The following is a 13,702-nucleotide window of genomic DNA, read 5'->3' on the forward strand; positions in this document are numbered from 1 at the left end:
TTACACTTAGCTGCAGCAGCATGTTAACACTTTCTTTTAAAAGTTTACTTATTTATAATAATTAATCAATAGTAAAATAGTCAGCACAGTAATAATATTTTACTCCTTATCTTTTCATCTCAGTCTCACTCATTTCTTTTTAAAGATTTTTTTTCTGCAACACAGTTCTTTTGGCTTAATCCCTTTTAGTTATATTTGTGTTTTTCGTTTCTCTTTTCCTTATCTCCATGGTTTTTCCTCCCCCCTTTCTTATTTTCATTTTCTTTTTTGTCTGGTTGTGAGTCATTTTTCACCCTTCTTTTGTAGCTTTCTCACATTTTAGTTTAAATCTTTTAAAGATTTAACAGAAAAGTGAAGATCAGAAAAGATACATTCACTTGGGCCACCTTAACTATTTCTAATTATTTCTTATTTCAGTTAAGGCTAACTTAACAGTGAACTGAAAGTTGATTGTGAAGTGCTTATAGAGGAGATTTTGACTTAGAATGGATAGACAATAATTTCTTTTGGGAGTATTGACAATAATTTCTTTTGGGAGTTGTTCCACTGGGCCTTTGGTGAGACCAGCTGCGGAGGGTGCCCCCAGCCCCTGTCCCTGCCCCTCCTCTCTGCCCCATATGGGTCCCTCATACTATCGGGACCCATTATATATATATATATTTCTGGGGAGGGTTTAAACAAGGGTTTCGTGGGCCGCTGTGTTAGGAATTAACTGTTGTTTTAATTGTATTTATGATAATAATTTTGTGACGATTTTATGTATGATGTTTTTATGCTGTACAGACCTAAGTTCAAATCCCGCCCTGAGCCACTCGAAGATAGGGCGGTATATTAAATTAAATAAATAAATAAAAATAAAAATAAATATTGGGGAGATATATTAAAGTCTCATTATCTACTCATTCCACCATTATCATACTTGAACAGATTTTAGTGCAAAACCTGCTGAATCCCACCACTGCTCATGAGCGTCATGGCTGAGTTGGGATTTGAACTTAGGTCTGATCAAAAATTACATGTTTTTTTGGGAAGGGAGATTTTGATTTGGACCAATGCAACTTCAAAGCATAAGGGTTTTTAGCTCTATGTTGGAAAATACCTGGAGATTGTGGGGTTAAGCCTCAAGAGGGCAGGGTTTGGGGAGGGAGGGAGGGAGGGAAAGGGAAGGGACCTCCTCATGTTACAAAGCCATAGAATCCACCCTCCAAAGCAGCCATTTTATCCTGGGGAACTGATCTCAGTAGAGTGGACATCAGTTGTAAAAACAGGGGATCTCCAGGTCCCACCTGGAGGCTGGCAGCCCTAACTGTACTGGTTCTGGGGTGCTCTGACTTCTATGTAAGTGTGCCACTCCAGTGTGTGACTGTGCAAGCAAACCAAACTGGAGTCTGAAGGCACATTTAATTTTAACCACATTTATTTATGAGTCAGAGCTCACTTCATTAGATCTATCCCTTTAGCTTTGACTCACAAAAATAAATGTCGAAGTAAATTTTATTGGCTTTTATAGTGCTACTAATATTCTGTTTGATTTTGCTGCTACAGACTAAGATGGCTCCTCATCTGGTGTCTTGTGCTAGCAAATATGGTGCTGATCTCTTCACCACATACAGCCGAAAGCTTCTGCAGAGGGCCATTTCCCATGCCCCTAGGAGAGAGCTTTCAAATCCCTTCTTTACTGCAGTGTGATTGAGGGATTGGACCATCTGCTGCTTGTCCTAAAATGTTGGGAAAGAATGCCAGTAATTCTGAAGGTTGTTGTGATCCTTAGTAATTGTGTGAAGAAATGAAAATATATACTAGTTGTTAATTGCTAAATACAAACACTACCTACTGTTTTAGAAATTAAGTTTTCTATTATGGGCAATTTTAAACAGTAGATTAGGCAAGATGCTTGCCAGTGTTGAAACTGGGTGACTTTAAGAAAATGGAGAATGTAATACACACCAGAACGTTTATCGAAAATGAACAAACAAACAGAGGGAACCTGTTGGAAATGTAGGAAAAAGAAAGGGACGCTAATCCACATGTGGTGGAAATGCAATAAAATCAAAAAAATTTGGGAGAAAATAGCTAAAGAAATGGGGAAAATACTAAAAACTAAGATTAAAATGAAGCCGGAACTTTTTTTGTTGGGACTGATTAAGGAAAACAAAATCTTAAAGTATGAAAATTTATTTCTTTACATGGTAACCGCGGCTAGATTAGTGATAGCCAAGTTATGGAAGAAGAAAGAAGTCCCTACGGACAAAGTGGGAAGAAAAACTACAAGAAATGATGTCATTGGACAAACTAACCTGGAGGTTGAAGGACAAACCAGAGAAATTCGAAGAAACATGGAAACCTTATTTAAAAAACTGAGATTTGGAAAAAAATATATTTATTTAAATAACCTTAATATAGGGAAATATCTGGAATCTCCTGAGTAGACATGATTATGGACACCCTTTCCCGTAGAGTTAAGGGAAATGTTTTTTTTTCTTCTCAATAAAACAACAAAAAAATTTGTTAAGAAAGATAAGAGAAAGTACATTAATGAGAAAACTTTAATTTTCTAAAAGTACTAGCAAAAACAGTATAGTTTGCAACAATCTTTATTGAGAGAATAAGATTTTCTGTTTAACATGATTGTATAAGGAAAAATAGTTTAACAATAAAAGATAAGAGGGAAGTAACGTAGAGAGACTAAGAAAATGATAGAAATTACTTAAAAAATTTTTTTTACACTCTCATAAAGGTTGCAGCAAAAATGGAAATGTTTTAATGAACTAAGTGACAATTATAAAACCATAAGTGATGTATGTATGTGTGTGTTTGTGATGATTTTTGTTATTATGTGATTAAACAATAAACTTTATTTATTAAAAAAAAGAAAATGGAGAATGTTTGGTTTTGTCTCTGACAGGTTCTTTCTTTGAAAAAGTTTTTTTTCTAAAATATTCAAGGACTTACCAAAAAAAAACACACCTTTTTCATTTCCAGTCCTAATGTTTTGCAATGAAGCTTTTGCCTGTTTTTGTTATTATCTTTCCTACAGAAGCTTGCTTATTAGATGTCACTTGAGTCCATTCCTTCTAGAAAGGTTCTTTTTTCCACTGGTGATGTGCAGTGTAGCTTCAAAACTCATGTAAACCAATAACTTATTCCTGAGTCAGTAATAACAACAACTGTCGACATGTGATTCCAGCTAACACAAATGAGTTTCCCAGATAACTCACAAAGGAAAACATAGTGGGTGGCACCAAGAACAAGCAGGCCCTGACCTGGTTTCCTGTGTTGGGGTGGAATGGAGATGCTAACATGAAGAAGTTAATGGTTTCGGCTCAACAATCTTTGCAAGTCAGACTTTTATGGACCCTTACCTATCAGCCACCTTGTCTTGTGATTTACATTTCTTGAGGTGCTCTGCCTTGAACACCAGCTGTTAATGCCATCAGTTCGCTGTCTGGTGCATGCTGTGCAATGTAAAATGATTACAAGTTTGGTTTCCAGGCATACACCAAGACTGGATTTTCAACTAAGGAAAAGATTTTTCATTCATTTTTACCTTATATAAATTGGGACCTTTATTTTTTCAATCAGCATAAGCAAAAGTTCCCAGTATAGTGTGCTGTCACCAACTGATGTTGGGAGGTCATCTCTTGCCGGCTATAGCATCAATTAAGGAGTAAAGTTCCACATGGTTTTTTCCCCCTTACATCCTGAAAACATTTTATTTCCAGCTTTTAAATGAATCCCCTATTAAAACAATTCTCTGGTTGAAAGATTTTTCAAAACATCTTCTGTTGTGTGATCTATTCACTTTGTTTCCCACACCTCTGTGCCGTCACCAACTGATGTTGGGAGGTCATCTCTAACCCAAAACTTTGAAACACTGAAGCATTGATTCAACTCATAACTCAAAAAAAGGGAAATGAGTGTGAACTAAAGGAAGGGGGGATTGAAAACGTTTTACAAACATTTGAGGTGATTTGTGTGAAAGGGCCACAATGGCATTTCCGTTCATGAAAGAACAGGCAGCATTTTCCACCACTTCCCTCTCCTGCTGTAGACAACTAAGTTGCCCCCAGGAACAATGCATTAGGGGACTGCATCAGGGGACTGCAATAGGAGGTGGGTGAAGGAACATCCTGCTCTGCAAAGTTCATGGTTGGTTGGATTTGTACCAGTTTAAGACTATATTAGACTTCATAATAAATAAGAAGAAAAGAGACAGTTTTGAGATTAAACTATTTCCTTGGATCCTGGGGAATCCTAAGAGCAACGAAAAGCAAAGAAGAAGAAAAATATCCCTTTTAATGTTTAGAAAGAAAGTGAAGATTATCCTTGTATAAATCATGATGTGGGTTTTCAGCTAAGAATGCTGCTGATGAAGATACTCTGTTGACATTTGGTTTGTTTCATCATATTGATCTGGTTGTTTCAACATGTTGCCATGTGCATTCTTTTTAGAGATGTTCAAACACCCACTTGTTCAGCGTATTTCCTGTTTGCCAGTTTCAGAGACCAGACTTTTCTATGTTTGGTTTGATAGTTTGTCAGTCTGTTCATGGATGTTTGGCAGGTTGTTTCACTGTTTTCCATACTAACTATGCAATAAACTAGAAATGATTTTTTGCTTATTGGTGTTGTCACAAAACCCAAATGGTTTTGTTACACAACTCATGGGGATTCTTACACAACACAATTGGGAGCTACTTCCCCTTATCCTTACTATATATGTACTGCACTTCACAGACAATTGTTTAAATAGTCAATTTGTTCATTTCCAATTGGAATGAACAAATACAACATTAATAAATAAATGTTATGTTTAAAATAAAATCCTATCCTTTGTGGATCGTCTAAGTCAGGGCTTCCCAAGTATTTTGAGCCTACAGGCACCTGTGGAATTCTGACACAGTATGGTGGGTGCATCCACAAAGTGGCTGACACAAAATATCTGCACAGAAGGTGGAGTCAGCCACAAAATGGCTTCAGCAGCTTATCTTCAGTCACACAGAGAAGGTCCTTGTGTTGAGGTATCAGCTGCTGATATATGCACAACTTATCACATTTCCAGCGGCACATCAATAGCCTTTCTGGGGTAAAAAGAACCCCACCAGCCACATCCATTTTCTAAAAACACTTGGTAGACATCAGGAAAGGTATTGGAGGGCACTGTGGCACACATGGGCAACATGTTGGGGATCCCTGGTCTAAGCAGTCATTAGTGATGTTACTGACTGCTAATCAGTTTGAATCAGAAGCATCTTTGCACATGTTTAGTTTGGGGAAAACCCAATGCAAACCCATTGAGCAGGTGTTTGTGGATGCTTGGCATGAACCAAACAGACCAACTGATCATCTCACACCTGATTGCCAGCTTTGAACATGGTAAGTTCAACATAGGAAGATGCTGTTTCACATACTTGACACTTCCTACCTGTTTTTGAAAAACAATATTTGAAGCCACTTTCAGATTTACAGATTAGTTAGCAAGATCTGAAAGTGCATTTTATTACTTAATTAATAGATTTGTTTCTAACCAAGATATATTATGATAGGCAACAGGAAGAGCTGGAAGGACAAAGAATGTAAAATGTCACTTTTATTACATTATTTGCTAATTAATGTCATAAACAACAATTAATGTGCCCTCTGTTGTCCTGTTATTCATTTCCCTTCTATGACTACATCTTGGTCACGTTTCATGTTTCATCCATTGCCACTTTTTATTATATTTTTAAAACTAAATAACATAGTTATCTTTGCAATTGCTTATTCTTACATCTGAAATAAGATGAATTTTTATGGCTTGTTTTTGTATACTTTAGGTTTTCCAATGAATCAAATTCTATAAAAGCATATATAAAAAAGAGCCAAGGCAATCATATAAAACAGATAAGGAACAAAGAAAAAAAATATGAGGCAGAAAATGTGTACACCTCTGTGGAATACTTAACAATGGTGGATTTGATGGTAGTATTTTACAAGCCGTAAAAAGTACTTAGACCCAACAAAATGGAAAGGTAAATCGAACCAGTAAGCAGGCAACAAGAGCATTGTCTTTCTAATACAAAGAAATGGGTCTTAGATTGAAACTGATCTTGCTCACTCACTTCTAAAACCTAATTGCATTTTGGATTTTGGTTTTTTAGGGATACTGTACAGCCCAATCATATTGGAGGGAGGGGCTGTACCATGCTGTGGAGCCAGTGAGGGGCTGTGCTGACATATTTGCCCCTCCACTGATGCAAGGGGCACCCCCACTGGTCAAGGAGACAAAGGCTCCAGTGGCTGATTGCCCCTCAGCTATGTGGCAGTGACCCCTGGATGTCGGGGCCACCATGAAGCTGCACCAGCGTCTGATCTGATACCATGGGGGGGGGGGAGAGTGTTTCTGGGGATAGAGCTGAAGTTAGTTGGCTTCCATTTCAGCTTTGTGAAAAGGTATCCCATGGTCCAGGGGCTGGACATCCCCCCTTTAGAGTGGTGTCAGTTCATTTAGCCCTTTGGAGGGCTTTCCAGCAGTGACGGGGGGGGGGGTTGTATTTTTTAGTCTCCCTGCACCACAGGAAAGCCCTCTAGAGGCAGCAGTGTGGCTTGGCAGCTATTCTGTCCTTGCCTGCCTCGCACTGTGGATTGGACTGTAAATGTCTTTCAACTCAGGAATCATTTTAAATTACAGTCAAAATGAAAACTTGATCTGGATTTATTCAAGGGACCTTTTATGTGTGGGGTTTGCCTGGACTTCATTGTATCTGGATTTATTTGAGGGAATTGTGTATTCCATTCTTCAATAGCAGAACCAAAATCACTGAGAAAATTGAAACAAACAAATATTTTTGCTTTCACTCTTATTATTCATTAGTTAGCTCCATCAGTGTATGTAATACTTAACACAGTTCAGTTAATTGACCTATTTCCAGGGCTTTTACAATATAAAAGAAAAATAAGACTTCCTGGCCAAGATAGACAGGGCCTCACTTTTGCAACAGAGACTGTAAGTGTCTGTCTTCTTAACATCATGGGGTAAAGATGCAGCTCATTAGCTGGGCCTGTCTGGTACTGATTACTTGATTACCTATGTTCCACCTGCTGCTGGGAAGAGTCTTTCTGGTTCATCAAGGTCAGGGGCCTGTTTAGTCCAGCTTCTTGTTTCTAAGGTCAATAGAGTATGAAGGAAATAGTTCCCCTATTGTTCACTCCCAGAAGCTCTAAAGTTCAGATATAATGTAGACTTTTGACTTTATTCACAGGTTTGCTCTTTAGCAAACATCCTGGCAACTGCTGAAATCTTTTATAGTAAATGTTCCATGGGCTAAACTTGTACAACGTTAGGCCTTTGGCCTTGCTCTCTGTCATCTGTCATCTATAGCAAATGTGCCTTAATTTTAGATACCTGTTTTCCTGTTCTTGGAACCATTTAACAGTTTGTCCACATAGAGGCAGATTTCACAGTAATCTCTGTTCATACACAATATATATCTAGTGTATGTGCCTAAAACCTCCCCCACATGATATCAGGCTGCCACAGATCAAACTATAGTCTGTATTAGTTATCCATCTGTGAAGGGGGGATAAAGTTTTTTTTTAAAAAAAAAATTTCCTCCTTTTCTCTGTACTGATTCCGGGTAATCTTAATCAGGTGATTGATATTTTTCATTATACTATCTGCTTTTTAAAAAGCCAAACCTTTTTTTAAAAGCCAAGCTTTTTGTTGTACTCTCGAGTATATATGGGTCACTGGACTTTGGTGTATTTTATGTGTGCATATGGTGCCTTGCAAATCAAATGTCCCAGGGCACCTTGGATCTGGAATACTACTTTGAATCAGGGGCCTAGGCCTGGGATTCTATTATCTTGTGTCCCAGGGGTCAAAGCATGTATGAGAGCTGGCCAGTATGAGAGCTGGCCTGGTAGGATGGGAGAAAGAAAAGATTTTGTCCAAGCTAGAAAAGAATTTTTGAAACAGATGCCACTCACTTTGCAATGCAGCCGCGCACCACAGCTCACATTCTGTACCACATAAATAACGGCACTAGACTCAACCAGGACGCAATTGCGACAGGGGGCAGGGTAAATGGTGAGCTTTGGAGCTGTGAGCTCCGGAGCTGTGCACATCACGCCTGGAGCAAAACTGACCCACCTGCCCTCCCTAATTTTTAAGGGTGAGATCCAACCAGTTCTCACCACTTCTCTAGAAGTGGTTACTAATTTTTTCTGAGTGCCGAGAAGGGGTACTAAAGCAACCTCCCTGCCCAATAGGGACTGGAGGTGCGTGTGTGCGGCGGTGCCACTGTTTGAATCCCACCACCATCGGAACCTGTTATTTAAATTTTTGGATCCCACACTGGTGGGGGGGGGGGCTGCTTTTCGTTGCAGCCCTGGCAGTTTGGGCAGAAGAGCACATCCTTGTGGGGAGGCCAAGCTTACACAACGGACCTACTTGCAGTTGGGGGCCTCCTTGAGAGGCTTGGGGTGAGGCGGGCTCATGGCACATGCCGTGGAGGCCTTTGAAATTTGAGCCTGACACCACTGTAGTTAGGGGATCACAAAGGGTGGGCTTCCCGGTGGCCCTATACCTCTCTGTCTTCCCCAATAGGAATTGGGGTTGTTGCTGGGGTCAGCCACAGGTGCTGATGGCTGCTGATCAGATGTACTCCTCTTGATGGCCCAGCTTCTGCCTTAAGGATGTTGTGACTATAAAGAGGGCTGTGGCTCGTTTAATTCCAAAGATGTGTCCTGTGATTATTCACCAGAAAAGCATCTGGATGCAACTGTGGAATTTGGTAGCCCCGCCATCAGTTCTTCTTGTTGCAACTTGCCCAGATTAATCACCCTCACTACAACTAGATATACCACCAGGGTCTTCTACCAGAATATTTGCCGCAGTTGTTTCTCCCTTAGGCTGATCCTAAAGCTGATACCTGTTCATTTTATCATCCTTATATGTGGGCTCAATAAGTCTTTATTGTGAAAAGAGATGTGTGGGTACACTGTGCAAACACTGCAGCATCCACTCACACATGTAGGGTCAGAGAGAGATGGATTTTTTAGACTGTACAGAGTATTAGGAAAACCATAGTACAGTTTTGAGCTGAAGAACAAAATAAAGGTCATTGAATGCCCTCAGATCAACCATAAGTACACTTTCGCTTTGTACACTGCTGCTTGCTGAAATTTCTAATCAATCCTGCCTAATCCCAGACACTGAGTAGATATACTGAAGGATATACTATATGCTATTCCCATATTACTTACAGACAAGCACTGACATTTACCATGCTTTGGATAGTGGCTAAGGGTAATGTGAATGTTTTTATGTATAACCTATATGGAAGTCTCAATTCTGTGCCTGCATGTAAAATCTTAAATTAATAGGAGGATCAAAGCACATCGATCTTCCCAATAATTTGATTTGTGGTTTCTATATTCACACTTAATACATAGGTCATGCTGGCAATATCCTTTTTTAATACCTTGCATATTGGGGAAATTAGCTGCAGAGTGCAAGGTCGCTTAGCGTCGCTTGAGGAGCATTGGGAAAGTTGATCGCTATCTATCTATCTATCTATCTATCTATCTATCTATCTATCTATCTATCTATCTATCTATCTATCTATCTATCTATCTATCTATCTATCTATCTATCTATCTATCTATCTATCTATCTATCAATCATATAGACCAAACTCTGTAGACCAAACTGCCCCTTCCCCAAGAACCAGCAGGCAATCTCCTAAAATGCACAGAAACCAAGGAGGCTGGCAGGCAAAATGGCAGATCAGCCTGGATAGAGACATCAAAAAAAGCTTGGCTGTCTGAGTTATGCCCATGACACTTCCTGGTAAGCTCCACGTACCTGGTCTTCCTCAGAACTCTGGTTCTCAGCCAACCTAACTTCCAGCCTGTGCTTTGACTCTGGACTGTCTGACCATGCTATAGCTAACACCTTCTGGCAGCACACTTGGTGATCTTGGGCCAGGGCCCACTCTCATCCTAACCTACCATACAGGGAGGTTGCATGTTGTAGCATGGCAAAAAAAGGTTTCTTGTACCTTTAATAGAGGTTTAATGGAATGCTATTTATCATATCGGGTGATTTTAATTGCTTCCATGCCATGAAAAGCTTTACCTACCCATTTGCATTCATTAAGCCTCTATTAAAGGAAAAATACATTTTTCCAAGGTGGTTGTCAACACTAGGTTGTTATTGTGAGAAAAAAAATGAGGAGGGAACAATGATGTCATAAACTGCTTTTTCAAACCTGGACAGCCCTGGCTAGCCTGGTTTAGTCAGATCTCAGAAACTAAGGAAGGTTGACCCTATTGGGATGGGAGACCTCCCAGGAATACCAGAATCATGCCGAGGAAGGCAATACAAACCACCTACAAATGTCTCTTGCCTTGAAAACCCTTCTGGGGTTACCATGTCAGATGTGACTTGATGGCAAAAAAAAAAGATGCTTTGTGTCCCCACTGTGGAGAGATACATTTTTATAAAAAATCCCAGCCATCAGTCCACCTGAATCTTGCATGACTCCTTGGATTATCAAACTGTTCTTTTTGCCCAAGAAAACCAGTTTGAAGTACAGGGCCATAAAGTATTAGTGTTCACGAATAACATTCTGATGTAAGATCTGATCACGATAAGTGCTCCCAGTTTTGGAATCTAAAAGAGATAATTTCAGAGATCATATTTTCATATTTGTTTGGTGGATAATGGACAGTTCATTTTAAATAAAGGTGCAGATATGATCAATAACTGCCTCAAATCAGCCGCCAGTGCTTCATACCAGTTAAGAAGTCTTTCTTTGATTATTCATCCCTCCAAATTGCACTAATGCGATGCAAGGCAAAGTCACAACCATGTTTTTTTCTCTGAGATGCAGATGAAAGATACAGATATAGCTGCCTCTACAGCTGGCTGAAACTGAACATTACAAATTCAAGTAGAGGCAAAATGTAGCATTGGCACAGCTGGGAATAAGCCTGAGGGCCTCTCTTGTTTGGCAACAGAGTTCTAATCTATTATTTTGAATTCTAAATACATGGCCAAATTGTTCCCTAACTTCATAATGGTGGCTGAAAATCTAAAATATTCCTGGTTATGAAGCTGCAAAGGATATTTTAGATTTTTAGCCATAGCTCCCTAAAGATCTTCCCATTATCATAGGAGGGGGACCAGTGAATCATTAAATTTATCTAATACATCCTGGGCAGCCCCATCCAAACCCATTGGCAGTGGGATATGAGCCAGTGTGGCGCCACTACACTACCTCCAATGGCATCGCAGGGAGCTCAGGAAAATCCCAGAACTCCCCCGCTACCCAAAAGCCCCGTTGGGTTAAATGGACATATGCCAACAAAAGGGCGGCGTATGTCTGAGGGACAGTGTGACACGCAGCCAGCCCTAAACTCTGAGAGGGAGATGACTAACATTGGCTTGTGCCTCTGGGAATACCCTAGTTTGTAAGGCAGGACCTGCCTTTGCAAAAGCCATACTGACTCTTCCTCAGCAGGTCTTGCTTTTCTACATGTTTTATAATTTTATCTTTAATGATAGATTCTACTAATTTAATGATAGATTCTACTAAATTTAACAGTCAAACTGACTGGCCTGTAATTTCCCGGGACCCCCTAGATTCTTTGTTAAAGATTGGTGTGACATTGGCCATCTTCCAGTCTTTAGGGATGGAGGCTGATTTCAGGGATAAGTTGCATATTAAAGTGAGAAGATCAGCAATTTCATGCTTGAGCTCTTTAAGAACTCTTGGGTGAATGCCATCTGGGCCAGGGGATTTGGTAGCATTTAGTGCAAGTAGCAGAGTGCTGGACTAGATGGACTCTGGTCTGATTCAGCAGGCTCTTTCTTATGTTCTTATGTTGGTGTCTGAGCAGGGTGCCAGCTCAGTCCTGCCGTGGTCCAAAGTTCCAGATTTTGCAGCTGTGGGACTGTGAGACACGCAGTCACTGATGTGTCTGCCCTCTCTGTCTGGGTAAGTGCCCCACGGAGGGCAAATGTGGCATGCAAAACTGCCCAGCTTCCATGAGCTCCTTCAGCCCACCCCCCAACACACACACTTTGGATAGGGCTGTAAGAAGAACTTACAGCTCTTCCTCCAGCTCTTCCTCTAGCTGTTAGGGCCCTGTGGGACCTTGGTGAGTTCCTCAGGGCCTGTAAAATTGAGCTGTTCCACCGGGCTTTTGGGGAGGCTGGCTGTGGACTGGCCACCACCTTCTTTTGATGCCCCATATACCATCTATATTACCATCTTCAGCAAATGGCCAGTCCCCTCTCACCGAGAGTAGGGGAGTTGGGGTCCAGATACCTCCCAAAAATAATGGGTATTATCTGGGTTATAATGTTGCTGCTGTTTTAATAGGATTTTAATCTATTATTTATTGTACTGTTGAATTTGTTATATATTACACTGTTGCTGTTGTTTTATTGTTCACCACCCAGAGCTCTTCGGGGATTGGTCAGTATACCAAATCCAATAAATTGTACAAATTCAACAGTACAATCCAGTAAATAAATAAATAACCAAATATTTCTGAGTATTTTGAAGTGGTTTGAATGTCCAAATTTGTCCTCATGGCTTTTGAATGAGAAACTGGTGTTATCCTGACTTCTCTTGAAAATATCCAGAGAAAATTTTTTCCTAGGTAGCTTTTCTATTGTAATTTTTTTTGTAACAGATGTATCATAGTGTTGCAGGAGGCAGAGGGAGTGACCTGAGAACCTTGTAATGTAATGCTAGAATATAGAGTAATAGGATTCCCAGGAATTTGTGCAGTCAAATAAAAAGATCCCTTAGGGCAGGGATGTCCAACCTATGACTCTCCAGATGTTCATGGACTATGATTCCCATCAGCTCCTGCCAGCATGGGCAATTATCAAAGCTTATGTATGGTAGTCCATGAACATGTGGAGGAGCATAGGTTGTCCATGAACATCTGGAGGACCATAGGTTGGACACCCCTGCTTTAGGCATAGAAAGAAATATTTGCAATGTCAGCACCTCTGATCTGTGGAATGATTGGCCAGTTCAGATAGAAATACTAGTTGCCTAAACATATCTGGTCAACTCAGAGGTTCTGCTGCCTGATACAGTATAGACTCAGCTCAGTCTAGCCTCTCTTCCCAGCTCCACAAATTCAGTACTGAGACCCCAGTCTAGAGACTACCCATTCTGGATCTGCTGCCCATGGCCTCATGCATTAGGCATGAAACTGGCAAGCTGTACCACCTGAAAAACTTTCTTCTTCATTGCTTCACATATTTCAGAAGTGGGGCTTGTCACTGAAATATGGTGATGATGAAATTTATCTCTTGAAATGTGTTGTCATAGAAATATAGCTTACTTCCTTCTACTAAGAACTGATGGATCTTTGATAAGAAGGAAGGACAATCAACATGCAGAATACGTCTTTAACAGCTAAAACAAGAGGTGCATGAATGTTCCCCTCCCCAGATATGCTTTCCAGATCACATGCAGTCATGTTTTCTATGTAAAAACAATGGTACCGAGATATCTGCCAGTCTAAAAACAGCATGTCAAACACTATGCCTCCCAAATGATGAGGACAGGGAGGTCTTTTATCCCAGACATTTTTAAGTTATATCAAAGGTAATAATTCCAGAACAAAACACACAGTGGCAGCCCCCAAAAGTTCATTGTGCATTCATTTCTAGCATGAGTACAGTTCTTAT

This window comes from Sphaerodactylus townsendi, linkage group LG07 (assembly GCF_021028975.2).
Source record: "Sphaerodactylus townsendi isolate TG3544 linkage group LG07, MPM_Stown_v2.3, whole genome shotgun sequence".
NCBI lineage: Eukaryota > Metazoa > Chordata > Lepidosauria > Squamata > Sphaerodactylidae > Sphaerodactylus > Sphaerodactylus townsendi.